Source organism: Hibiscus syriacus, unplaced genomic scaffold (assembly GCF_006381635.1).
Source record: "Hibiscus syriacus cultivar Baekdansim isolate YM2019G1 unplaced genomic scaffold, ASM638163v2 tig00111957_pilon, whole genome shotgun sequence".
In the NCBI taxonomy this organism is placed as follows: Eukaryota; Viridiplantae; Streptophyta; class Magnoliopsida; order Malvales; family Malvaceae; genus Hibiscus; species Hibiscus syriacus.
Genome location: NW_024063222.1, coordinates 472616 through 500295, shown reverse-complemented (window position 1 = coordinate 500295; position 27680 = coordinate 472616). Strand labels below are relative to the sequence as shown.

General features: G+C 35.0%; 1 pseudogene; it reads right to left on the bottom strand.

The window, feature by feature from the left end:
• Window positions 1-749: 749 nt before the first annotated feature.
• Window positions 750-26845, bottom strand: LOC120173562 (annotated as a pseudogene).
• Window positions 26846-27680: the final 835 nt, after the last annotated feature.

Here is a 27680-nt window from a genome sequence, read left to right as displayed (position 1 = left end):
TGCACCGAAAGCAAACTCATTTCAACAAAAATTATAAAATTACCACTTGTCTTTAATTTGTAAAAAATGTAACAAATAATAAAATTTAGTATAATAACAAATTTAATTTTCAATGTTGACATAATGTTTTTTTTTGTTAATATGCTTTAAAAACTAAAAATTAAATTTATTATTTTATATCAAATCTAATTAACTACGACATCATCTTCTCGTTTACAAATTAACTACCAATTCGAGTGACAACTTTATATTTTCTTTAGGATTGATTATAAATTTAATACCTAAACTATTAATTTTGGTTTTTTTAGTACCTAAACTTTCATTTATTTCAAAATCATTCCAAACATTTAGTTATTATTTCATTTTAATACTCGCCATTAAAAACTTAGTGTACCTAAACTATCAATTTTCATCTATTTTAATACCTAAATTTTTATTAAAAAAATCAAATTTAACGTTAAATTTTAACAGATTACTAAAATGAAATAAAAACTAAATGTTGAGTATGATTTTAAAAAATATTAAAAGTTTGGGTACTAAAACAAACCAAAACTTATAATTTAGATACTAAACCAAGTAGTTTACCCTTTTCTTTAGTCGAGTAACTACAATTTTCGATGAACAAAACATAAGATAAACAGTCAATGTCGATTCATTTACCAAGTTAAATAAATAAATATGATGTTAAAATTTTTAACAAAAAAATCGAAGAGCAAACCTAAAAAAATGATTGATTTGGCTCTGTTTTTTGTATCTCTATTCTTTTCACCTTTTCTTCTTGCCACTCTTCTCTTGAATCTTTTTGAACTTCATGAATTTAGCAGAGAGTGCAGTTGAGGCACTCTTACCTTCGAGTTTCTTCGTCATTTTGACCACGCTCGACATTCCTTTCCTTACAGCTGCCCGATGTTCCGGCGTACAACTCATCATCTTGCGATCGAGAGGCCAGTAAGCGTACGGTTCGAGTTTATCCTTCCTCTTCACATCACCGCCAGCCTTCTTGCTAGCATACTCACTTCCGGTGTATGCCCATCCACCAGACTCCGGGGTTCTCCTTCGCTTCTGGTTGTTCCTCAAAGAGCCAACCGAAAAATGAGTTTGTGCTTCACTTCTCGCATCTGAATCAGGGTGTGATACTGCAGCCTTCTTTGACTTCTTACCCTCATGAATTATCAAGCACCCATCAGGGTCGAACTCCGGTTCGTCATCGGAGTCTTGCCTCCTCTTGAGATTCAAAGATGATCGAAGTGCAGATCTTGTTTTGTGACAATCGGGTAAGTCTAGCGGCTCATCTTCTGACTGGTCAAGCAAGTCCTCGGGCATGCTCATCTCTGCTCTCCGTGTTTTCTTGGACCTAAAATCAAACGGTATGTATCGGCTTAAAAATAACCAGAAAGAAAACATGAAGGATAAGGAGCCTAGACAATGAACGTATGTTCTATACATCAGATGATTCTCGATATGCAATTAATATTCATAACAGGATCGGGTGTCTACTAACCGCAGTGAAGCTGCTTTTGATTTCAACTTGACGAAGCTTTGCTCTTGTGGCCAGAAGCCATGTCCACATCACTATCATCATCACCAAAACCGGAGAATATTTTTGTATGATCCCATCTGCTAAGCCTGCACATTCAAATAAGTACGAAAAATCAAGGGTGTGCAGTTTTCAGACACAAGCAAATCCAAGCCGATCAAAATGCCACAGTAAACAAAATTGGCCTCATTCACGACACTAAATCATCTATCGTAAATTTCCATGAATGAATGCTATCCAGAAATGTACACCATGTTAATGTGGTCGTTCCCGTTTGACGTCAGACAGAATAATGATTATCCTGCAAGCGCTCCAACAGATGATTCACAAGAGAAAATTCGCCCAAAAAAATCCAGAGAAAAAAAAGTCTCTAGGGTTTAATAAAATATTATCAAATCAAACAATACCAAAATCAGTCCACAAGCCGGACTCTTATAGCCAAAAATCGTTTTTATTCGAATTTTGTCAAAAATAGCAAAATCCCGAAAATCACTCTAAATTGAAATTCGAAATAAAATAAGCAATCTCCAAAAAATCCGACTTAAATCGGATTTAAATTGACTTCCTAATTGACAATCGAAATATTACCATAAATAGTAAAAAATATCTAATTCTAGTGATTCGGAGGGGAAAACGACAGAATTTAAGGTTGAAAAAAAGTACGAAAAATCAAGGGTGTGCAGTTTTCAGACACAAGCAAATCCAAGCCGATCAAAATGCCACAGTAAACAAAATTGGCCTCATTCACGACACTAAATCATCTATCGTAAATTTCCATGAATGAATGCTATCCAGAAATGTACACCATGTTAATGTGGTCGTTCCCGTTTGACGTCAGACAGAATAATGATTATCCTGCAAGCGCTCCAACAGATGATTCACAAGAGAAAATTCGCCCAAAAAAATCCAGAGAAAAAAGTCTCTAGGGTTTAATAAATATTATCAAATCAAACAATACCAAAATCAGTCCACAAGCCGGACTCTTATAGCCAAAAATCGTTTTATTCGAATTTGTCAAAAATAGCAAAATCCCGAAAATCACTCTAAATTGAAATTCGAAATAAATAAGCAATCTCCAAAAAATCCGACTTAAATCGGATTTAAATTGACTTCCTAATTGACAATCGAAATATTACCATAAATAGTAAAAAATATCTAATTCTAGTGATTCGGAGGGGAAAACGACAGAATTTAAGGTTGAAAAAAAGGCCACATGGAGCGTAGCTCATGTGGAGAGCATGCGCGTCGAAAAGAGCTTTCCGGATTGAGGTCTTATGCGCGATTCTGACACCTGTAGCTAAGTTATGGCCGAAAGACTGAAACATACTCAAAACGATCCCAATGAGAAACATGTCACAATCAATTCCCGCCTTTGCGCTGATCTGTCAATTCATGGTGTCTCAGCCCCATCAAGATACAATCTGACAGCTCAGCATCATCTGTCTCGGATCCCCCTGCATCACCGTTATAACAAAAATCACGTCAATGCAAAAGCATAAAGCCGAATGCTCATAAAAATTTGGGCATGCATAGCATGTATACTTTTGTTTGCATACATGGTTGCTATTCGACCATATCGAAGCAGTGAATCAAGGTAAGAAACCTGGATGTAGTTGCCTTTGACAGATGAGATTTACTTTCCACAGAGCTAGCAGCCAGTTTCTTCTCTTTCCTCTCATTGATCTGTATTTACAAGTTGGGCAACATCTTCAAAATGAAGCCTTTACATAAATAATACACACAAACACATACGCACACATTATATTCGGAATAACATTCATCAACGAACATTTCGTATGTTAGTGAGAAGCTTCATGTGTTCTTCAGGCGTCACAGCCTTTACAGCATCAATACCACATTTCCTGGCAAGCATTTCCAGAAGAAGCTTTACCTCAAAAAAGATAGATGCATTAATAAGTTGACAAATACATAAACACAGTAAATCTAATAATATTGTCACTATATACGATTCGGTTGTATAAAACATCTTTGTGCAAAATTTAAGCTCCTATAACAAGTTGAAAATATTTTATAGGAAAAAATAGAGGTTCTGTAAGTATGTCATCCGGCTATCAAGAATCAAAGCCGATTGAGCTTGTCTTGTTTTCAAAGAACTAATGATCAAAAAGTTCAGAAAGGTAACAATGGCCAAATCAATGGTAAGTATGTCATCCCGCTATCAAGAATCAAAGCCGATTGAGCTTGTATTGTTTTCAAAGAACTAATGATCAAAAAGTTCAGAAAGGTAACAATGGCCAAAATCAATGGTAAGTGAAGAGGAACAGAACCCTTAGCTTTAAAATGATTCTTGGTATCATCTTGCCACTTCAACAAACCTTCCACCAAGCTGGCCAGGTGTGCTTCCAAGCCTTCAGTTTTTGATTTGGCCACCAACACTTTCAATAACCCAAATTTGCCTGCACCATAAATGGTCACAGACGTAAGTGATGCAATACAAAAAGTACAAAATAAGGAACAGAACCATTGGCAAAATTACGGGTGCAAGAGAGAGAGAGAGAACAAACTTTAACAATTTCTTTGTTGTTTCTTCGAAGAAAAACAAATGTGGAAGGAAGCAACTTGTAAGCAGAAGAAACAAGATCAGAGAACTCATAAGCCTACCGAGCAAGCCTTTCACAGCAGCACTAATCATATGATAAGTCTCTCCAGCCAAACCTCTAGCAACTTGTGACCATGAATAAGAAACAAGTTAAATTTCTTTAGAATAAGGAACAGACCGGAAGTACATGTAAGACATACAAAAACCATTGAAGTTAGAGAGATTGCAAAAGGTTTAATACCATATCAAACAGGTGTTCTGTTTGTCCACTATCGTCTTGATCTCCATATTCATGTCCAATTTGGACAAGGATCTCATAAGCTCTATCTCTAGTTTTTCTTATTAGCCTACATAGAAGTTGTATCATAAAAAGGAATCAGAAAGCATGTGTGGGAAACTGGGAATTAATCCCATAAACATACGAGAGTGCCCATACAAAAATAACATGAAATACTGTCATTTTCACTTCCGGCAGATCTAAAATATTACACAGAACGATTATATATATCAATGAAATACCTCTTTCAAAGCAAGGATTATTTCGGTCATGAATGAACTAAGAATCTTATGCCTCTGCAGGTTTGAATCCTCCTGCACAAGAAGCATGAGTTAATCTTCTAAAAAGGATTATCAGAATGATTGATCTAATCACCTAGAAGTTGCATGCCAATCCAAAGGGAAATGAAATTCAATTTAGTTTGTTAACCTTTGAGGCATAAGTTATCAGATGATACAAACAGTCGAGTCTGTGACGTTTGGCAGAAAAGTGGAGTGATGGCAACACTTCAATCATAAGTTTAAGCAATTCCTCCAGTTTAGCAGATAGAACCCTTTTCAGTTCTGCACAGAACAAAAATATAGTGTAATCGATGGAGCGAGAGATAGGGAATTCAGACACAAATGAAAATATACATCTAAATTCAGACACAAAAGAAGAATAAAAATTAAAAGCATTAGCATGAAAAGGAGATACCCTGAGAATTATTGAAAGAACTTTGTAAGCCTTCTTCTGAATCCAGCCATCCACATCCTACAGATTAATAATAACATTTTTTTAATAACTTAAACACTCCAAAAAAACAAGATAAAGAGGAATTGGAAAGCTAACCTTCAATGCAGGTTTCATTGCACTGAATAGGGCATCTAATGCCGGGTCATCTAAACCAGGCAATAGTGAAACTGCCAGGTCAAATAACCGCACCCTGCAATTAATATCAATGGTAAAGCATGTAATCATTAAGCACCATAGATCCGTCAAGCTACGTTGCACTGATACGGATACGAGGACGGGGACGAAAAACGACAATTCTTGAAATTACGGGGGACGGGATGAAAAACGACAATTCCTAAAATTACAGGTTACGGGATGGCACGGTACGGCATATAAAAAATTAAATATAGATGTAAAATATTAAATAAAATCAATATTCACAGAAAATTAGAAAATAAAATCCATAACTAAATTATAATATTTGAAAATAAAATTCATAAAATCACTACTTTATAAAATTTAAAACCCTAAGACTTGGGAATTTTGTCCTAAATCCCAAAATTATTTTTGTGATCAAATTGTAATTATTGTAAATTATGTAACCCTTTTAGTAAACCTAGAGTATTTGAGGACTAACTCTACGATTATGCCATTTTTATTATAATCACAAATCCCTAGCTTTATTCTATAATCACAAATCCCTAGCTTTATTCTAACATTCAGATGCACCTCCCTATTTCTTTTCCTTTTCTTCCTTCGATTTCCCTTTTTCCTTTTTGTTTCACGAACGCTCGTCCACAATCGTCGCTCCGCCGTCGTTCTTACTAATCTATGGTAAGAAGGTCATCGATCATCGTCCAAAAGCTTCCATGTTGTGACCCAACTCTTACTGTCGATTGGCTCTCATCTATCGCTATCTTGGGTCGTGTTGCAGTCAAAATTACCCCTCGAGACATCCCCGAAATGTCCTCGGATAAGCTTTGATCGTCCTCAAATTCAGTCAATTGTACCATGCCACCATGCCATGTCCCTGGTACGTACCCCAACCATCCTCGAATTGTCCCCGTGCTAGAACGTATCGCATACTTGAAACGGGCATCCTTTATCATCTCCGTGCTTCTAGCCATCAAGCCTATAAATGTAAAAATATTAAGCATTCTAGAGTTATCTTTGGAGAGAATGAACTTTAGAATATGACTCGTCAACCTGCATGAGTTATTCTTTGATGCCTTAGCCATTCCAGCCTCTTGTGTGACTTTTAAAAGCCTCTTCATTGTCTTTTTAAATAAGGTTCAGACAACATTCACATGTTCTATGGAAAAAAATCCCCAACTGTAATTGAAACAAAGAAAAAATTTGTGAAATTGGGAACATTAAAGTACAAGTAACGAAGGCTTCACTTGGTAGGTATGAAAGAAGAGAAATTTTTATGTAATGGTTTTGTTTATATTCAGTTCCCTTCTAATGGCTTAACCATTTGAAGAAAAAAGTTTGCTACCATCCTATCTCTCATCCTCTCAACTTGGCAAAGCTTAGGTAAAAACAAATGAAAATTAGGATGGTGCACTTTATTGATAGGATAATACAAGTACCTGTAAAGAACCACCCTCATCTATTGTAGATTCCACACGAAGATCCCTGACAAAAGTGGCAATAGCTGTGAGCAGATGCAGTTAGCTCAGTCAAATTTCCCTAGCAATCTCTGGAGTATAATGAGACACAGTTCGTTGTTTGGCGTGATTTAACTTAGCACCATCCATATCATATTTTTCCTTCTATATTTTTCTTATTTTGTTGAATTAGAATCTACAAATTAGAGCATATTCTTCCATATATATCATTCTTCATGAAGAGCACTTGATAACTCCGTAAAAGACTATATTTTACATCTTTTTACTCAAGTGATTGTATAAAAGCCATTGACATATCATTTTAGTTGCATATAGTTGTATTTAAGACATTTCTTCATGTGGTGGATAAGTTTTGCCTCGAAAAAGTTTATTTGATAAAACTGATGTTGCTGAAGAGAAGGGTTGTGTGTTGGCTGTGATAATGTAGGTGATAGGAAACGACCAAGGAAGAATTTATTTGCCAAGACAAATTTTATGCCCATACCAAAGGAATTGAAGATGATGATCGTGAGGAATAACTTTTTTCGCAGTAATTTTTTATCTTGCAAGCTTGATGCAGTACTAGACAAAATTGCTGACGTCGCGTAGCCAGCTGTCTAATGCACCTCACGTGAACCCCTGCCCTTGCTGCTAATTTGGGACCACTGCTAACTATCTTGTTTTCACGAATTGGACATGAATTAAAGGGCAATTTGGGGAATTTCAAGGGCACTAAACCCTAAAAATTCCCCACTATAAATAAGACATGATGTCCATCATTTGGGACACTCTATACCACCTACCCAAAAAGCTTGGATAAAGGCAGTCGCAACTTCCTCTTTTCCACTGTTCCTCATCTCGTCCGTCCTTGGTGCCTTCCATAGCTAGGCTTCGCCAGAGCAGTGGCTAGGCCCTCGAGAGAGGCTAGCACACTAGAGTAGTCTTAATGTCACGATAGAGCTCTGATCTGGGAGTTTTTTCCCTTATTCTTTATTTCTTTTTTTAGGGCTTGGATGATGTTAACCACACCATAAACTGTTTTATTTGGTGTTGGAAATGCTTGGATGATATTTTATTTTACGGTTAATGGATTATTAATTATGTTTTGGTTAAATGTTGTTTTGTTTATTGTTTTAATCTTTTTCCTTATCACTGTAAGAGCTTTTGAAAGTTTGTTTGGTGTCTTGGCAAAATATTCCTAGTCTTTATAAGAGCTTTTGAAAGATAGCCACTTTTCTAGGAGTTGATACCTAATATCGAGAAAGTTAGGTTAGATCTACGTGAACAAGGGAACTAATCTGAGATGATGAGGTTATAATATGCCTTAGAGATAAGGAGAGGGTTTTATTCGACTAAGAAGGATAAATGGTTGAGTAGATAAGCTAGTGCTACAGTTTACGCTGAGTAGCATTGCCGCAACAGCAGTTTGACAAATCAAGGGTTGTAGTTCACACTGAGCAGTATTGTCGTAGCCATAGTTTAGTAGGTTCCATGCTAGAGATACTCTTGGAACACTTTAGTAAACCCTGTCGGACAACATAGACATAGTGTCCTATCCATATAATAATTTCTCACCGTAGCAAATCCAACCCAAGTACTCCGTTAGAAGTCTGAATGTATTTCCAGTTTTTTTGGACAAATTTAGCCTTAGCAACTTTGTTTGTTTACTATTGCATATTTTTCATGACACGACAAAAATTATCTACTTACTTCACTTCACACTTTTCTTGCATCGGCAAAACTTTTCCATCTGTTCATATCATTTGCCACTGCATATTTTCATTTTTATATCATTAGACTTAGATACTTAGGATTAGTTAGTGACACATATTCCTAGATGTAGCAATCTTTTAAAAGCCCCTCTAATCCCTGTGGAAATAATACTCACTCATTACTATATTATTTGCATCGATTGTGTATACTTGCACAGGTTTACTTGTCACAACACTATATATTTACACGCGATCAAGTTTTTAGTGTCGTTGTCGGGGATTGACAATTGGTGTTTTTAAAAGTTTTATTATAGAATTATCTTGTTTCTTTATTATTTATTTATGGATTTATTCACTATTTTTGTTTACCCTTTTCAAGTATTGTGTTGCTGCATTACTTATACAAGTCCCAAGTAACCATTATCTCATTTTGAACCTGAGATCGAAAAAAAATTATGTCAAAGAAGATGTGTTCAATGAGCTCAAAGAACTATATATGAAGTTCAAAATGAAGATAAGGAACCTGAAGATTAAATGTCACGGAAAATAAATGCAAAGAATGTTACAAGACCACGAACTATTAGATCACTTAGCTTCTACCTTGGATGACCTAAAACTGCTATTGTAGCTCCCAAGATTTAGGCAGCCCACTTTGAGATCAAACTAGTTATTTCGACATGTTGGACTTGATTGGACAGTTTGGTGGTTCTCCTCATGAGGATGCAAGGCAACATTCGAGCATTTTTTGAGGTCTGTGACTCCTTTCGACAGCAGGGTGTGCATTAAGATGTGTTGAAATTGAAGTTATTTCCATATTCTTTGAAAGATCACGCTAGAGAATGGCTTAATGGAGTAACTTCTGACTCAATAAGGTACTGGGTAGACTTGTGCAAAAAACTTTTGCTGAGTTATAATCCACCCAATATGAACAACCATCTTAAGAATGCCATAACATTTTTTTCCAAGGCGGTGAAGAGTCTATGTATGAGTGTTTAGACCGATACAAAAGTTTGATTCGTAAGTGCACCAATCATGGATTTCATGACTAGAATCAAGTTGATGTTCTACAATGGAGTCAACGCACCCACTCGCATGATGTTGGATGCCTCGGTGAATGATACTCTCCTTGACAAATCACCCGAAGAAGCCTTTGATATCCTTGATAGGATAACCAACAATAATTATCAATCCCCGTCTACAAGGTCGGAAGGAAAGTGTCTGGGACATTTGAACTTGACGCCAAGGATTCAGTGTCTGCCCAACTTTCTACCATAACAAATATGTTGAAAAATTTACAGTGTTCCAGCGAGGTAAAGAAAGTTAAGGTAACCAGCTTAGCATGCATTTTTTTCCACGTCAACCATCATGAAAGTGAATGCCTATAAAATCAAGAGTCTATCAATTTCGTGGGCAATTTCAATAAAAGCAACAACAACCCGTACTCTAATACCTACAACAATGGATAGCACCAGCATCCAAATTTTTCTTAGGGTAATCAAAGGACCAACAATAGCCATGCAGGCAACCTTAATAGACCATATCAAAATATTTCTAAACTCTAAATTTCAGCATCAACAAATGCCCTGTTAAAATATTAACAAGGGTGCAGCATCTTTCTCAATTCTAACTCCATCGAAGCTTCACTGCAAGAATTTATGGCCTCAAAAAAATTCATGGCTTAAAAAAGGCCCTATTGCATGAACACTCATCAACAAGCAAGAACCAAGGCACTCTGTTGTAAAGGCAAGCAACTTTATTGCAAAGTCATAGCTCATCTTTGAGAGCGTTGGAGAACCAAGTGGGTCAAATTTCCATGGCATTACATTATGGCCCACAGGGCAGTCTACCTAGTGATACTAAAGTCACTAAGGCTCAAGAAATGGAACATTGTGGTGCATTCACCTTAAGGAGTGGCACCAAAATCTATAAAAATACTAAGTTGGGGGGAGACACTCGGAGAGACCGGTCATGAGATTGTGTATGAATATCCGAGGATACAAGAAGATTCAATTCGATGAAAACAAGGATGAGGGTTCAAAAGCGCAACTAATAAAGACAAGAAAAATTTTACAACGACAAAAGAAAAGCCCCCATCAACAGAAGTTGATGACCAAAAGAAAGCTGCAGAATTTTGCTGCAACAAATTTTTATGCACTAATAATCACTTGAAGCTCGATGAAGAATACGAAAAGGAGATCAAGGATATTCCAATGGAGATGATTCAGTCTAGCTTACTCATAGCTAGACCATGTACAAAATTTGAACATTTGGATTTCATTGAATTTACTCATCCTAAACCCCAAGTAACTCCCGTATGTCTAGGCTAGAAATTCTGAAAGAATTAAAGAATGAAGTGGAGATTAAGGAAAATATTCCTAATGAGAAATTATTTGTCACGTCAATTTTGTGGTATGTAACATTGTCAATTTTCTCGTTAGTTGTGTTTTGCTTCCTTACTTGAATAGCCATGGAAAGAAAAAAAGGTCATACACGATGGTGGCTACTGTCATTGGGATGACTCTACCTGTTCAAAGAATTTGTTACCCAAATGATTAAAAGTTGCCACAGCAAAAAGGAACGAAAAGAGATCTCATTCCACTACCATTCAGCTTCATGTGGAGAGTACTTTGAATGAGATATGACTACTGTAAAGGTCATATAATTCATATGTGAAAGACACAAAATGTCAAGGAAAAATATTTTGAAGGTGGAACCGTTATATGTGTGGGGTATTTTGGTCTATATTGGTTCTCCGATCGAACACAAAAAACTGCCATAACAATTCAAGATGTTTTTTTGGGAAAGAACCGACTCTTAGACATGTGGACAATGGTAAAGCCCCTATGGTAGTTGCACACACTTAGCAAAAATACTCAATTGGTATTGGCACAAACGATGACATTGCTGATGATGTCCACTCATCTGCACAAATTCCATGGCAAATTGCAACACTTCTGGCCAAGCATCGCTTGAAAAGGACAACCAATCATTTTTAGACTTCTCCACCTGAGGAATCTAAGCAAAATAACCCCCCGCCATCAAACGGATGTTAGTCATGGTACCTTGCATTGCATTTCATCTTTGGGTTAGTCTTCATGCATTGAGGATAATGTATCCCTCAAGTTTGGGGGAGGTATTGTTCATACTTAGTCATTTGCATTGGTAATGTTTAGTAGATTTTTTTGTTATGGCATTAGTTATGATCAGGTTTAGTTTGGAATAAGTTGATGCCCGATGATGAAAAAATTTGTCATGGCTAGAAATTGTACATGACTATTGAAGAGGATAGAACCAACCCTAGGACTTGATTCTTTGAACACGATTGTATTTTCTATGCTTAAGGAATTTAAGAAAATTTTATGAAAACACTTTTATGTCGTGGCATAAAATTCTGGTAATGAACTAAACTGCTATATCAATGTTTGAAAGGCTAAGTTAAACTCCTTAATGTTTTGAATTGTGGTGACTTGTGAATAAATGCCTCGGCATAACTGTAGAGGGATTCTCCTCTCTACGATGACATTACCTAGAAACCCTCTTGAATAAATGGTAGCCTTATCACATGAGTGAATGAAATTAGTCACAGGATGACTCTACCTAACTAGCTCGGGGTAGAAGGTATGCTCCCTTTCACTTAGATTGTAGGATGGTAGGTGTGATAGGTCGACTCCCCTTATAGCAGTGTTAAAAAAAAGAAAAAATATCTCTGAAATTAAGTGTTGAATAAATAGGAGTGACACTATGCTTAATTAATAATTTTATGTCTTGGTAAAACAAAAAAAACTTACTTAGGAGCTTTTTAAATTCGTTAAGCATATACTAGATAAAATCACGACACACGCTGACAAAAGATCCTAGCCTAGGGAAAGGTACTTGACTTCTCGGTTACTCTATCATGTTGAGGCCAAACTTGTTGTTGACGGCTGAAATTTTAAACCACTTGACTGTTCTGATTTAGACTTTGCCATAGCATTTCATTTTCTATTTCTCATTATCCATTGCTTGAGGACAAGCAATATCTTAAGTTTAGGGGTGTGATAACTCCCTAAAAATACTATATTTTAGGTCTTTTTACTCAAGTTATTGATTGTCTAAAAGCCATTGACATAGTATTTTAGTTGCATATAGTTGCATTTAGGACATTTCTTCATGTGGTGGATAAGTTTTGCCTCGAAAAAATTTATTTGATTAAACTGATGCTACTGATGAGAAGGGTTGTGTGTAAGTTGTGATGATATAGGTGATAAGAAATGACCAAGGAAAAATTTATTTGCCAAGACAAATTCTGTGCTAGGGCCAAAGGAACTGAAGACGATGGTTGTGATGAATAACGTTTCCAGGGACAATTTTATCTTGCAAGCATGATGCAGTACTAGACAAAATTACTGAAATCACGTAGCAAGCTGTCCAATGCACCTCACATTAACCCTGCTACTAATTTTGGACCACTGCTAGTTATCTTGTTTTCACAAATTGGGCATGAATTCAAGGGCAATTTGGGGAATTTTAAGAGTACTAAACCCTAAAAATTCCCCATTATAAATACGACATGATGCCCACCATTTGAGACACACTATACCACCTACCCAAAAAGCTTGGATAAAAGAGGTTGCAGCGTCCTCTTTTCCACTGTTCCCCCTCTTGTCCCTCCTTGGTGCCCTCCATAGCCAGGCATCACCAGAGCAGCGGCTATTCCCTCGAGAGAAGCTAGCGCGCTAGAGCAGTCTTGGTAGTGGTCTGACGTCACGACAGAGCTCTGATATGGGAGTTGTTCTTCCCCTTGTTCTTTATTTCTTATTTTTTAGGGCTTGTACTTAAAGAATATTTTTGGGATGATTTTAGCCACACCATAAACTGTTTTATTTGGTTTTAGAAATGCTTGGATGATATTTTATTTTATGGTTAATAGATGATTAAGTATGTTTTTGTTAAATTTTTTTTCATTGTTTTAATCTTTTGCCTTAGCACTATAAGAGCTTTTGAAAGATTGTCTAGTGACTTTGCAAAATATTCCTATTCTTTGTAAGAGCTTTTGAAAGATAGTCATTTTTCTAGGAGTTGATACCTAATATCGGGAGTGTTAGGTTAGATCTACGTGTACAAGGGAACTAATCTGGTATGGTGAAGTTCTAATTCTCCTTAGAGACAAGGAGAGGGTTTTATTCGACTAAGAAGAATAAATGCTTAAGTAGATAGGCTAGCGTTGCAGTTTACATTGAGGGGCATTGCCGTAGCAATAGTTGACAAACGAAGGGTTGCAGTTCACGCTGATTAGTATTGTCATAGTAATAGTTTATCAGGTTTCGTGCTAGAGATACTCTTGGAACACTTTAGTAAATCCTGTCGGGCAACATGTGCATATTGTACTTAGATCATCATAGCCATAGAATAATTTCTCGCCGTAGCAAATCCCACCCAAGTGCTCCATTAGAAGTCTGATTGTGTGAGGTTGTCAGTCTATTTCCAATTTTTTTTTGACAAAATTTTAGCCTTACCAACTTTTGTTTGTTTTCTATTGCATATTTTTCTTGCCACGATAAAAATTATCTACTTACTTCACTTCACACTTTTATTGCCTCTGCAAACTTTTTCTATTTGTTCATACCATTTGAAAATGCATGTTTTCCTTGTTTATATCATTAGACATAGTTACTTAGGATTAGATAGTGACACATATTCCTAGCTATAGCAATCTTTTAAAAGCCTCTCTAATCCTTGTGGAGACGATACACACTCCCTACTCTATTACTTTCACCGATTGTGTATACTTGAATAGGTTTGCATGCCACATCACTATATAATTACACGTGATCAGTACTGCATATAGGAACTAGAAGTTCCTTGAAGCTTTTGGCAGTATCCAAAGGATAATTACAAAAAGGGGTAACATGGCCCAAACTGCATGTACAATACTATTTGCTTGTCTTGATGAGGAAACATTTCCTTCTAGTTAAAGTTTTCAAAAGTTAAAAGTAAGTTAGAGAGGCTTAAAAATTAAAAGAACGTGTCAAGAACAAGATTTTTACCTTCCGGGATCTCTACTTCAGTTATCTAGCCAAACCCAAAAGTATCTCACTAAAGAAGCTCAAATGTGCACCTACAATATGCTGCTTCAGAATTGGGAATAACCAAACATTAACATCTGAAAGGTCATTAGCCTCAAAATTCAACGACAAAATCCCTAAAAATATCTCAGGGCCCATCACACCAAGAGCAAATCCAACACATTCACGCAACTGCAAAGAAAAACTATTAGTTAGCATATCCACAAGTTAGTTCCAATGTCATGACATATAAAAACCAAAAATAAAATAGGCCAGAAATTAAAAAATCGAAGTTTAAAACATATCAATCATGAAACTGTGAAAATAGATAATAGCAAGATAACTAAAATATGAGAAATATATACCTTATTCATTTTAGTTTTTTACTCTTATTGGCCTTTGAAAATTTATAATAAGCATAGTTGTCAACATTAACTACCATATTATATATAATATGACAAAAGATAAGTCTAATTCTAACAAATATATTATCACAAGAAAAAGATGGGAAAAACCCTACCCAAGACAAAATTTCTCCAGATGAAAGAATGCCTATTTTCTGCAAGGAAAATCCTTATCGGTCAACCTTTGCATGTCAGCCAAGTTCATAATGGTTCCATTCATAAAATATGACGAGTAATGACAATTTTCTATTAAAAACCCCAAATAAATAATTATTTAAAGAAATAAGGCCCTTCATAAATTATTTGGAAGAATAACCCACAAATCGTCCACATCAAACGGCCTCGCGGCATACAAACCGCATGTTAAATCCTCGCACCCTCCAACACGCGAGATACATCCAACGTGGACGCACTTTCTAGGTAAGAAAATAAAACAATTGGATAAAATGACCTCACACATTATGAAGAGCGAGGTAGCCTTTATGATTCAAAATATCACGAGATTTATGGGGACCTCGTGGCTTGCAAAGCGCGAGGTTCTTTCGAATTCCATATAGCAGCCTAATTTGAAACGTAGAAATTAAATATAATCAAAAATTTAATAATAACTAATAATATTAATTATTAAATATAATAATAATTAAAATATATATATATAAATATAGTAATTAAATAGATATTTTATAAAAATAATTATAATATATTTTGTAAATTTTGAAATAATGAAAAATTATGTGTAAAATATTAAATATAATAAATAGTTAATAATATTGTAATAATATATTTTGAAATTTAAAAGATAAATCTTGTATCAATCTCACATCTTGCAAACCGTGAGGTACTGGGAATGGAATAAATTTCGCGTAACTCGCATCTTGTATGACCCGAGTTGCATTTAAAATTGCACCCCGGGTGCGAGAAGGTCTATAAATACGTCCCTCCTCTCATATTCATCACCACACCCATCCCTTTCATATATTCAAAGATTCAAATATTTCACATCATTGCGGCGAGTCTATAAAACATGATCGAAGTCACGTATTCGATTACTGGAAGCGAAATGATGAGCTAAATTAATTATATTATTTTGTATTTTTTACTATTTTTATTATTTATTTAGTTTATTTATTTTGGTATTTAAATAATTTTTAATATTTATATTTTGTAGGGATATGAACGTGTATTAGAGTGTCATATAATCGCGTGACACTGCCCGATGCGGATATTAACTATTTACATTTAACGTGTTTGGGATATATCAATATCATAACTGGTGATGGTGTCAAGTTGTCCTCCACTTATAAATGCGTTGGTAGAAAGATGGAGACCAAAGACACACGTTTCATTACCGTGTGGGGAGGCAACTATTACCCTGCAAGATGTTGTATTTCATTTGGGACTGCCTATTGATGGAGTAGATATTACTGGTGTTGCCGGCGCCCCTAGAAACGTATGTGAGGTATTGCTTGGAATTGATCTTCTTGATGATGCATACGATGGTGGAAAATAAAAATTAAATTTTGGGATGAAATTTTACGACCTACACCAGAATGCGGAGCATAAAATGAAAGAGGTAAATATAAATGTTTTTATCTATGAATATTTATTAATATTTTAATTAATTTATTTAAATTTTTGAAAATTAAATAGTTATATTATTTTATTAATTTTTTGAAGTGATTTGCTCGTGCGCATATACTACGAGTTATTGGGGGGATTTTTAATGCCAGACAAATCCCAAAATGAGGTGAATCTAATGTGGTTAAATCATTGCAAAAATTGAGTGATTCAAGAAATATAAGTTGAGAGTCGACAGTTTTGGCATTTTTGTTCCGACAGCTTTGTAGAGTCGTATATCCAACGAAAAATGTCATTAGAGAGTGTTTATTGTTGTTGTAGTCGTGGGCCTAGATCCAAATACCATTTTTATGTATGATTCTTAAAACACATGTCCCATATGAATTTTTGTTACTTAAGAGGTAAAAAATAATTTTTATCTATTTTTTATAATATTACTAACAAATAATACAATTCTATTGTATTAATGTAGGTGGATTGATGAAACCTCTCACACCCACTTACCAACACATCACCGAGACTTCAGACTCTTGATCGATAAGTTGACATCAGGTAATAAAATATTTTCTTCGACTTTTATCTTATAATTTTAGAATAATTAATTTATTTGAGGTTTTTAGCTAACAAAGTTTTGTAATTTTATTTTAAATTCCTGTGAATGACTTAGTACGATGTTGCTATTGTCGACTGTATACCGCATGGATTCGGGTGACTAATGTGCCCATGTACATCATGTTAATCCCGCTGATCTTGTATGAGATAGTCGAGTGACATCCTACCAAACGCGTCCTTCGACAATTTAACTATGTCTAATCAATTTCACCACATCCACCTTGCTTGGATGAGTTGCATCGATTGATGCAAAAAGGGAAAGTAGAAATTAATTGGGCAGACCATAATGCGGTGTATATGAACGAGGGGGTCTGAAGATTCGAGAGGACACCCATGACTCAACCCATATTCGACCACAGTGTGTTATACGATTATATGTGTTGGTACCAAGATATGGGATGCCACATATATTGATCGATGAGGAGCGAGCGCGAAAATTATATGTTCATCCACAGAATCGTCCACAGACTGGAACAACGTGGGGAGAGTCATGTAGAGAAGAAAACAACAAGGTGCATCATTCTCATCGACAACAACACAAGGACCTCCTTAGACACCACTAACACACCCTGACCATGACTTCACCCACTCGACTCAATCATCATTTCAGTAAATGGGGCAGTTGATGAAAGGTTTCCTCATCGATGTATTTGATCAGTTGAATTCACCACCAACACAAATGGAGGCTAACTTTGGATCCGATATTGTTGATCATACGTCGCCGCAAAGCATATTCTACATCGGTCCCGGATCCAGTGCCAGTGGTGGAACGATTCCATATATAGTTGATGGTCCTAATAATGTTGATGTTGTTGAAGAGGAATAAGAACCGCAATTACATCCACGTCGGAGTCGTCGTCCACCACGATACGAAACTGGTGGATATAGATATTATTAGCTGTTATTTATTTTGTTCTTCAAAAGTGAAATATTTCTACTAAACTAAAAACTGAAATAATTTTACTATACTATTTTATTTTGAGTTAATCAAAATGTTTTTAGCGAAAATCGCACCCTGCATCCCGCGATATCTATAGTACGTTAGCATAATCACGCATCTTGCAAAATGCTAGATACCAAGATCTTGCACATTGCAACCCGCGTTATTTGGAAATTGTGTCTTCCAACCTGCGAGGTTCTTGAAATAAAACAACAACAATTCAGTATTATTGGGCAACAACTCGGCTAAAATATTGAGGAGAGAAAGCCTTACTGCTTTGTTATATTATAATGGCGAAATGATCGGTGATGTATCTCTTGGTGTCGTGTCTCAGTTAGCACACACTGTGACAATAAGCTACCAACGGAGTTAACGTATAACAAATTGATGAAGGAAGTGAAGAAAAATATCTCACATGCTCATAGTAAAAAATTGTTACCCTTGAAGTATTGACTACCGATGCCGTTAGAACCATTAACGTACACGATATACATCATTGAGGACAATGGTGATGTGCATATGATGGTCAACGCTCACTTGCAATATTCATTTGGAGGGCCAATGTAGTTGTATGCATTACTTTCTGATGCTGATGATGGTACCAATGTGTCAAGTTGGAGACGAGTGAAGTTTGACTTTGATCTAACAGTCTGACGACAATTTGAGAATGACTTCAATTTGTTAAGCACACAGTACACAGAACAATTTGGGTGCATAATCTTCTTCGATGATAAGGCATTCTTGTATTTCTAGATTGGAATTTGACTTGAACATGCCACCAACAAAATAATCCACGTTTAACATGTTTGATAATTTCTCATATGGATGATATTCAACGTATATCCCTTCTGCAGATAACGTCTCAACACATATGGGGAGACATTCTTTTACTGGTATATGTGGTGTTGATATTGGGGAACCGGTTCATGAGCGGTCTTTTGATCAACAAACACCTGCAGAAGCTACTAACTTTGATTTAAACAAGGTTGAATTATTCCTCTTTGAGGGTAATCATTTTGACGAAGAACCAATAAGGGAGCCCGGACCCAATGGTGATGAGTTAGGCCCCTTCTATGATGAACCTGAAGACCTTGACATATCACCAGAAGTAGAAGACAACGAAGAATATGACGTAGCTACAACGGTTCCACATGATGCAACGGCTATTTCTTATTATCAACCATCATCACACTTTAAAACAATTGATGGAAGCATTCAACGCTCCAGAATTTTCCCAATTCCCACACATTGAGCAATACAATCAACGTAATGATGGTCTCTATGTTGGAATGCTTTTAGGTTAATATAATGTTTAATTTTTCATTATTTATTTGGATTTGTTTATTGGTAAGTTGACAATTTTATTTACTCTTTTTATGAATGAGTTTTATAATAAAAGAACAAGTTGTGGTTGCAATCAAGAACTATAACATACATCACTCTGTCACGTTAACTATGAAAAAAACTAAAACGGATAAGTACATCACTGAATGTCTCCACAAGAAGCAGGGATGTAATTGGAGGGTTTAGTGTGTCACGATTGAAGATGATGAACAACATTGGAAACTCATAAAACGACCAACCCATATACATGCACCGCCAATATCCTGAAGATCATCGTAACTTCCATGTGCACGTACTTTCTGAAGCCTACATTCGGCTGCTTAAATCAAATCCACGTGTTATGGTTACAATTTGTATTGCTTCAGTTACATCACTATAAGGGTACACATTTGACTACCACAAAGCATGGTATGCAAGGTATCGGGCACAACAAAAATTGTTCGACCAATGGGAGGAATCATACAATGAATTGCGGCATGACTTAAACTGAAGCAGAAACACATTCTAGGAACATTTGTGAAATTGGAAACAATCCTGTTGTACGAAAATGATCGTGTTATACAAAGTGTCTACTAATTCTATCGGCTCTTTTTGACTTTTTCGCAATGCATTAATGCATTCTGCACTGCAAGCTGATTTTTCAAATTGATGACACTTGGTTATATGGCTGATACACTCAAATAATGTTATTGACAGTTGCACAAGATGGCAACAGAAAAACTATTCCCATCGCCTTCGTAATTGTAGAAAAGAAAGATATCGACTCTTAGAAATTCTTCCTTACAAACTTACAAACATATGTTCTATCACATGTGAAGCATGATAGAGATGATGGGATTTGTCTTATTTCTGACAGAGGCGCTAGTATCAAATACGCACTCCAGCGTATGGTCCCGTCTTGCCAACTCCCCAATATTTATTACCAGTACTATTTACGACATATTGCCGTAAACTATTTACATAAGTTCAAGAGTCAAAATGAGTGTCTAACGGTGCTTCAAATGTGTACGTCTTTTACCCCTTTTTTGTTTACCATATCTTTACAAAAAATATTTCAAATTAATTGTTCCACTTTTTATTGATAGGTTACACACAGTTCGTACGTGAGTTTGAGGACCTAATGAAAGAACTGACACACATGAATTTTGATGGATTCAACTACCTTGCTAGAATCCCAAAGGAGAAATGGCTTTGATCATTTGATGGGGTAGACGGTATGGTCACATGATAACGAACTTAGCTGAGGCAATAAATTCATCACTAAATGGAGTGAGTCATTTGTCTATCATGTCCGTTGTCAAAGCCACATATTATTGACTGACAACCCTTTTCGCAACCTTGGGAAGGCAAGCAGCTGAATGGATGGTAGATGACCACCAAATCCACCCATACATCCTCAAAAAATTACAAACATTCCAGCACAATTCAAACGCGATGAGTGTCATATGCTTCTCTCGCGAAATGTTATTATTCTATGTATCATAATTTGCAAGGCCGTTGGAAGGCATGCAACACAATACATACATGGTTAATTACAAGAAAAAACATGCTAGTGCGGATCTTCCAAACTTTCAAATAACCATGTACAAACACCATTGTTGATGCTTTTTTGTTCAAATACACTACATGAGATTCGTTGATCACGTTTACTTACTTAAAACTATATTCAAGGTTTATGAATATGAGTTCCCTCCCATTGGAAATGAATTGGATCCGGATGAAGCTGGTGATGAACCTATAATACGACCAGATTATGCACTACGGCCAAAAAAATGGTCATCCACGGTCAACCAAATTTTTTGTGACGAGGATTTGGTCGAACATCAAGAAGAACCATACAACCAAATTATGCTCTATATGTAGGAATCTCTGACATCGAAGAACAAATGTCTCAATCGCTCAGGTTCACATATCAATTAAATGGGTTTTTGTATTATTTCTTTTTTTTAATTAACAACACATATTTCTCATATTTACAAGCTAGAAATAACTACATATGTCTATCAAACCATTTTTCTTTTCCTTCACAAAACCATGATTTCTAACCATCTTTAACGTCATTTTTACCCAACATAAATGTCTTATATATGTTGATATTATAGTCACCTTAAAGATAAATTGTAACACTGCGCGTTTATAATTAAAAGTTTTAAAAAAATTAGTTTCCCACCCAAAAATAGTATCCGAACAAGGTTGTGGATACTAAAGGGAGGGTAGGGAATCTATTGTCCTCGCACTTTACAGGCCGCGAGGTCCCTCATAAATCTCGCGATAGGATTGTAAAGGCTACCCCATGTTTCGCAATGCGCGAGGTCATTTTATCTAATTGTTTTATTGGCTTACCTGAAAAGTGTGCCCACGTCGGATGTATCTCACGTGTTGGAGGGTGCGAGGATTTAACACGTGTTTGCAAGCCGCGAGGTCGTCCGATGTGGACGATTTGGTAATTATTCTTTCAAATAATTTCTGGAGGGCCATATTTCTTTAAATAATTATTTATTTGGGGTTTTTAATATAAAATATCCATGAGTAATACCGTGTAGAACAGAAACCAGATTAGAATTCATTAAAAAGAGCACACACGTTGAAATACAACCAAGATAAAGAAAGCAAGAAGAGGAATTGACAATACCTAGTTCATCGAACATTATTGAAACAATCTGAAATGCCATGTCACACACTGCACTATAATGATAATCAAGTAGACTCTCAACGATTGCAGACACCTTTTCAATTATAGTTGGACCTGACTTTATGTCATCTGATTTAGAATTAATAATCTGATCCACCCCGTTTGATCAAACCTCATCAATGCAGCCATTTATCAGGGTCTTGAAAGCCTCCTTAGCAGAAAATTAGCCTCTTCGTGTTCTGATCCCAGAATATCTATCACAAGTAAAAAAAAAAAAACTCAATAATCATATAGGAACAACAACAACAACAACAACAACAACAAAGTTTGAGCCTTTGAGTGCACTGAACACAATAGGAAGTTTAATCACACAAAGTTGTCGATTAAGAAAATATATTTTCATGATTCCAGAACTCAACAAACGGGCGTTAAATGTCATGCTAACTGGAGAAGTTTCGTTTGCAGAGACAGAAAGAGCCAAGAATGATAATGAATCCAGCAATGCCTCAGCTGAAACCTCTACATTAGGATAAGTACAAACTGAGTTGAAATTATCTGTTACAAGCCTAGTAACAAGAGGTTGCCTAAGTTCCAATAAAGTTTTATAGTACTTGAGAATTGTAGTCATGTGTTTTGTCGACATAAGAGGAAGATTCTTTAAGAACGTCTAAAACATAGACAATTCTTGACCTCCTTTCACCCCTTCGCTCGGATTCACATTTGAACCACCAGCAAGCAAAAGAACCTCTCGAATAAGTTTGATATAGCTTCGCTCGCAGGTGACAGCACTGGCGTTCCGCGCATGCTTTGAAAAACATCACGGATAGACAAATGTGATCGTCTTCTCACCTATTTTGAAATTTAATTCAAACGTAATTAAAAATTTGATTGGCATCAAATCTTTTCTTTTTTCGGATTCAACAAAAGGAAGAAAAATATTTTACATTAGAGCGGGAATAGGTTAAGTATCCAATTAAAATACCGTAATTTTGTGATAAATCAGACCAATTAACTTTATCACCGGCAACCAATAACTGAGCCAACCATTTCAGAATGACGTCAGCGTAACCTCCGTAACGGAATTTAAACTTAAGATGGTACGATGATTTTCAAAACGAAGTCCCCTTTCTTTCTCAAAATGGCGACGGGGATAAGAGGGGGAGAAGGAGAGAGAGGATAGTGGTGAGAGACTGGACGACGTGAGGAGGCGAGTCCGGCTCGGAGACTAGCCGGTCGAGGAAGAACACGTGGCACCGAAGTAGGCGATCGGTGTAGAGGCAGATCTTTCTCCTTCAATTCTTGAGCCATTGCACCGACGATGGCGCAGAGGCGTTGGCTGTCTTCTTGATCGGAATTGGAGAAGTGATGGAGTATTGATTCGCAGAAATCGGCCGTGGATGAGTCCGAAAAGATGTCTAAGCCTTCCATTCTGATGCCTTCCATGACTAAAAGGCGATGCCCGTTTAGCGTCGCTTTTTCCCGAAGTTTCGGTGGTGTAACGGCGTCGCCGTCTGTCGCCTCTAAACCCGAAAAAAAAAGTATAGGGTTTAAAGGAGACTGAGTGGCAGGTATGCGCGGAGGGAAATAAGAGTACGAATTTTTTATATATATAGTTTAGGGTTTAAAAGAGACTTGGACTATCCGTTCGAACTGTCGTTTTTTTTAATATAAAAAATTATAAAGGTATATGAATCTTTTGTATTTCTTAAAACAATTAGGGTAAACTATATCATGACCATTTAATTATTTAGCCCTTTCACTTTATCATCGATTTTTGATTTTATAAATCAGACCACTTAACGATTTAATTGTATTCAATCAAACCATTTGCCGTTAAAATTTAATAGACATGGTGTTGTGACAGTTAAAACATTGGTATAATTACACATCTAGTCACTATTACTTACATATTGTATTAAATTTGGTCCTAATTGTAATAAGGATTAATACAAAAATAAGTGCCCCAACTTTGCATTGAAACGTTTTAGTGCTAAAGATTTTTTTCGCTTAAATTAGGTGACTAAAGTTTCAAACGTTATTTTTTAGGTACTTGAACGTTAACCGCAATTAAATATCCCCTTTAAGTGTCACGTGTCACATTCTGGAATTTTTAGAATTTATTTGAAAAAATAAAAATAAAATAAAAATAATTTTTTTGTAAAAAAAAACAAATTCAAACAGAACCCCTGGTGCATCTCCCTCCCTATTCTCCCTTCTAAAAGTCATCGGCCAGCTAGCGGTGATCTTCATTGTCACCATCATCTTCACCGGTATCGACCCCAATCAAACCCCTATTGATCTCTTATCGTATGACACCTTTTGTTGTGGATGAGCGTTCAAGGTTTGTCGAATTTTAAGCCTCCATTGTCATTCTTCGTCGATTCAGGCCAATTTTGATGTCCATTAGCCACACCGCTGCCACCATTCGAAAATCGTTCTATTTCAATCAAAACTCAATTGTTTAGTGACGATGATGGGAGATGGCCGACTACCGTTTTGTGTTAAAAATTGAAATTGGGAATTAGGGATTTGTATATTGGGGATTATAGATTTAGGAATTTTGGGTGACGGTAAGGACGACAATTGATCAATGGATAGGTGGCGACAAGTGGGTGATTGTTCAATGATGATGGTGGTGGCCAGATATAGTCAGCGACATTTGACAATGGGGTTGAAATAAGAGATTTTAGTTTTTAGGGTCTTTTTTATAATTTCAATGAAAATTTGGGGTTTTTATAAATAAATTAAACCTTTTTTATTTTTTAATTAAAAATAATATTTGTATTATTAAAAATTAAAAAAAAATAAATGGTAGACATTTAAAAGTACAATTGAGAAAACGTTAGGAACACATATTTAGTCAAAAATCTTTAGATACTAAAACGTATTTCAAGAAAAGTTTAGTCGCTTATTTTTATATTAAGTATTTTAATAAATTAAAATAAATTTAATCATCAAATCATATGAATCTATATGTCATTATCTAATTAAAAGATTAATTATATTAATTTATTTTTAATTTAATATAATTTCCACTAATCACAGGATGACACATGTCACCCTATGATAGAAAAAAGTGACAATATCCAATTGAAAGATGAATTATATTATAATTATTTTTAATTTAATATATTTTTCACCAATCAACTGAGTGACACGTGTTACTCTACCGTAGAAAGAAAATATAATGCGCAACAAACGAACACAACGAGGGTTCAAACATTAGAACTATTATTTCTTAAAGGTGTGCTCAACCGTTGAGCCAAATTGCTTTTTGGGTTCAAGGTTAACAATATATCGTATATATTACATATTACAGTGTAACTTTTATTAATATATATATTTAGTTTAGATTCACATTATAAAATTAAATTCACATCTTAACATTAAAAAATATCTTAACATTAAAAAATATATTTATTTTAATTTATTTAAAATATATTTTAATCTTATTTTAACTTTATATATATATATATATATTATTCTTATATTAACTTTTAAAAATATATCTTAAATTAAAATAAAAGTCAAATATATTTCATAAATTAACATAAAAATAAAAATACATTTTAAGCTAAAATAAGATTAAAATATATTTTTAAATTAAAATTAAAATAAAAATATTTAATTTTAAGATAGAATGTTTTTTTTAATTTTAATATGTGGATTTAATTAAATATATTTGTAAAAATTAAGATAAGAATAAAATATATTTTTAAATTAAAATAAGATTAAAAAATATTTTTAATTTAAAATAAAAGTAAAATATATTTAATAAGTGTTAAGATGAGAATTTAATTTAATATTTGAATTTAATTAAAATATTTAAAATATAAATTACAATATTATAGGAAATATACTATATATATACACCTTAGACTAAAACTCAAATTAGCTAAGCGGTTAGCGGTCCAACTTGCAACCAAGGGCTCCAGGTTTGATCCTCTTATGAATGTATATGTGCACTTTATTTTCTTTCCATCATAGGGTGACACCCTTTGATTGGTGAAAAGTATATTGAAAAAATAAATAATATAATTAATCAGTCAATTGGAAGATAACACGTGACTCATCTGATTTGATGACTAAATATGTAATAATATCAAATGTTTTAATAGCCAAGTCACCATGTCTGTTAAATGTTAACAGCTCGTGGTTTGATTGAATACAATTAAATTGTTAAGTAGTCTGATTGACAAAATTGAAAGATCGATGATAAAAGTAAACATACTAAATAGTTGAGTGAACAATGGTATAATTTACCCAAAAAAATTAATATGTTCATCGAATAAAGTTTTATCTAATGTGATCTTTTAACTTGGAAAATAAAATGTAATGTGAAATACCGACTAACGTTTTTTGTCATTGATCGTGATGGTACTGACATTACAATTCACGATGTTGTTGTGATAGTTCACGACATTGATGTGACAATCATGATAGCTCCTGATGTGATAGATGACATGATATATAAGTTAAATTAATTTTTGGGTTAACTATTTCAAATACCACTCACCTTTAAGCACGAGTTCGAAAACTGATGTTTCAATTTTATTAATTTTAACACCGACGTTAATATTTAACTCCAATTATGTCACCCCACCGTTAATCCGTTAACAGGACGATGACATGGCATCTTCGTGCCGTGACGTTGCTGACGTGACTCCCTCACCAAAACGATGTTGTTTTGTCACTATTATTTTAATACTAAAATAAGCCCAAAGTGACATAGTTTTGCTTAAAAAATAAGGGGTAAGCTACTAAAACCAGTAAATTAATATACCCCAACATATCTAACACCCACGTCTTTTCTTCAACATCTCTCTCTCTCTCCTTCTTCTCCTTCTTCTCCTCCTCCTTCTTCCTCCTCTGCATACCCATTATCTCTCGGTCTTCCTTAATAACATCTCTCCCTTTCTCTCTCTTCTTCAACTATTTAACACTCAAATTGCAAACTTTTACATTGAAACATAATCACCTAAAAAATCTCCAACGAACAAAACAAAACACCCATTAATGTTTTACCAAAATCTTCAAATGATGTAACATGAAAGCATTAGGTTTTTCTTGTTGGTAGGTGCAGAGCAAGTTTAAAGGAAATTCATTTGAAGTTATGTTTTTAATTCCACTTGCTGCTATTTCAAATAGTTTTTCCTTTAAGTGCCAATTTGAGTTATTTTCTGCTACTTCAAATAGATTTATTGAGATTGAAAATCCATTTGATGAGTTTATGTGAACTTACTGATTCATGGTTTATAGAATTGTGCACTTATTGGAAGTGGATAGTGAGATTGCATTTATTGGCAGAGACAATGAAGGCCTTGTAAATGCTCGTCAACCATTTCTTGTTTCCATAGCAACACATATCGATCATGTTTTCTACCATTTCTTTCATTCCATCAGCTAAATTTCATTAATGAATTTATTGTTTATAAATTGTATTGAATCCCTAGGTTATTAAGGAGAGCGAGAGACAATGGGTAGTAGAGGAAGAAGATGAAGAAGAAGAAGAAGAAGAGAGAGAGAGAGAGAGATGTTGAAGAAGAGATAACGTGCGTGTTTGATATGTTGGGGTATGTTAATTTACTGGTTTTAGAAGTTTAACCTTTATTTTTTTTTCTTAAGGAAAACTAAGTCATTTTGGCTTTTTGAGTATTAAAATAATCGTGTCAAAACGACGTCGTTTTGGTGAGGGAGTCACATCAGGAATGTCACG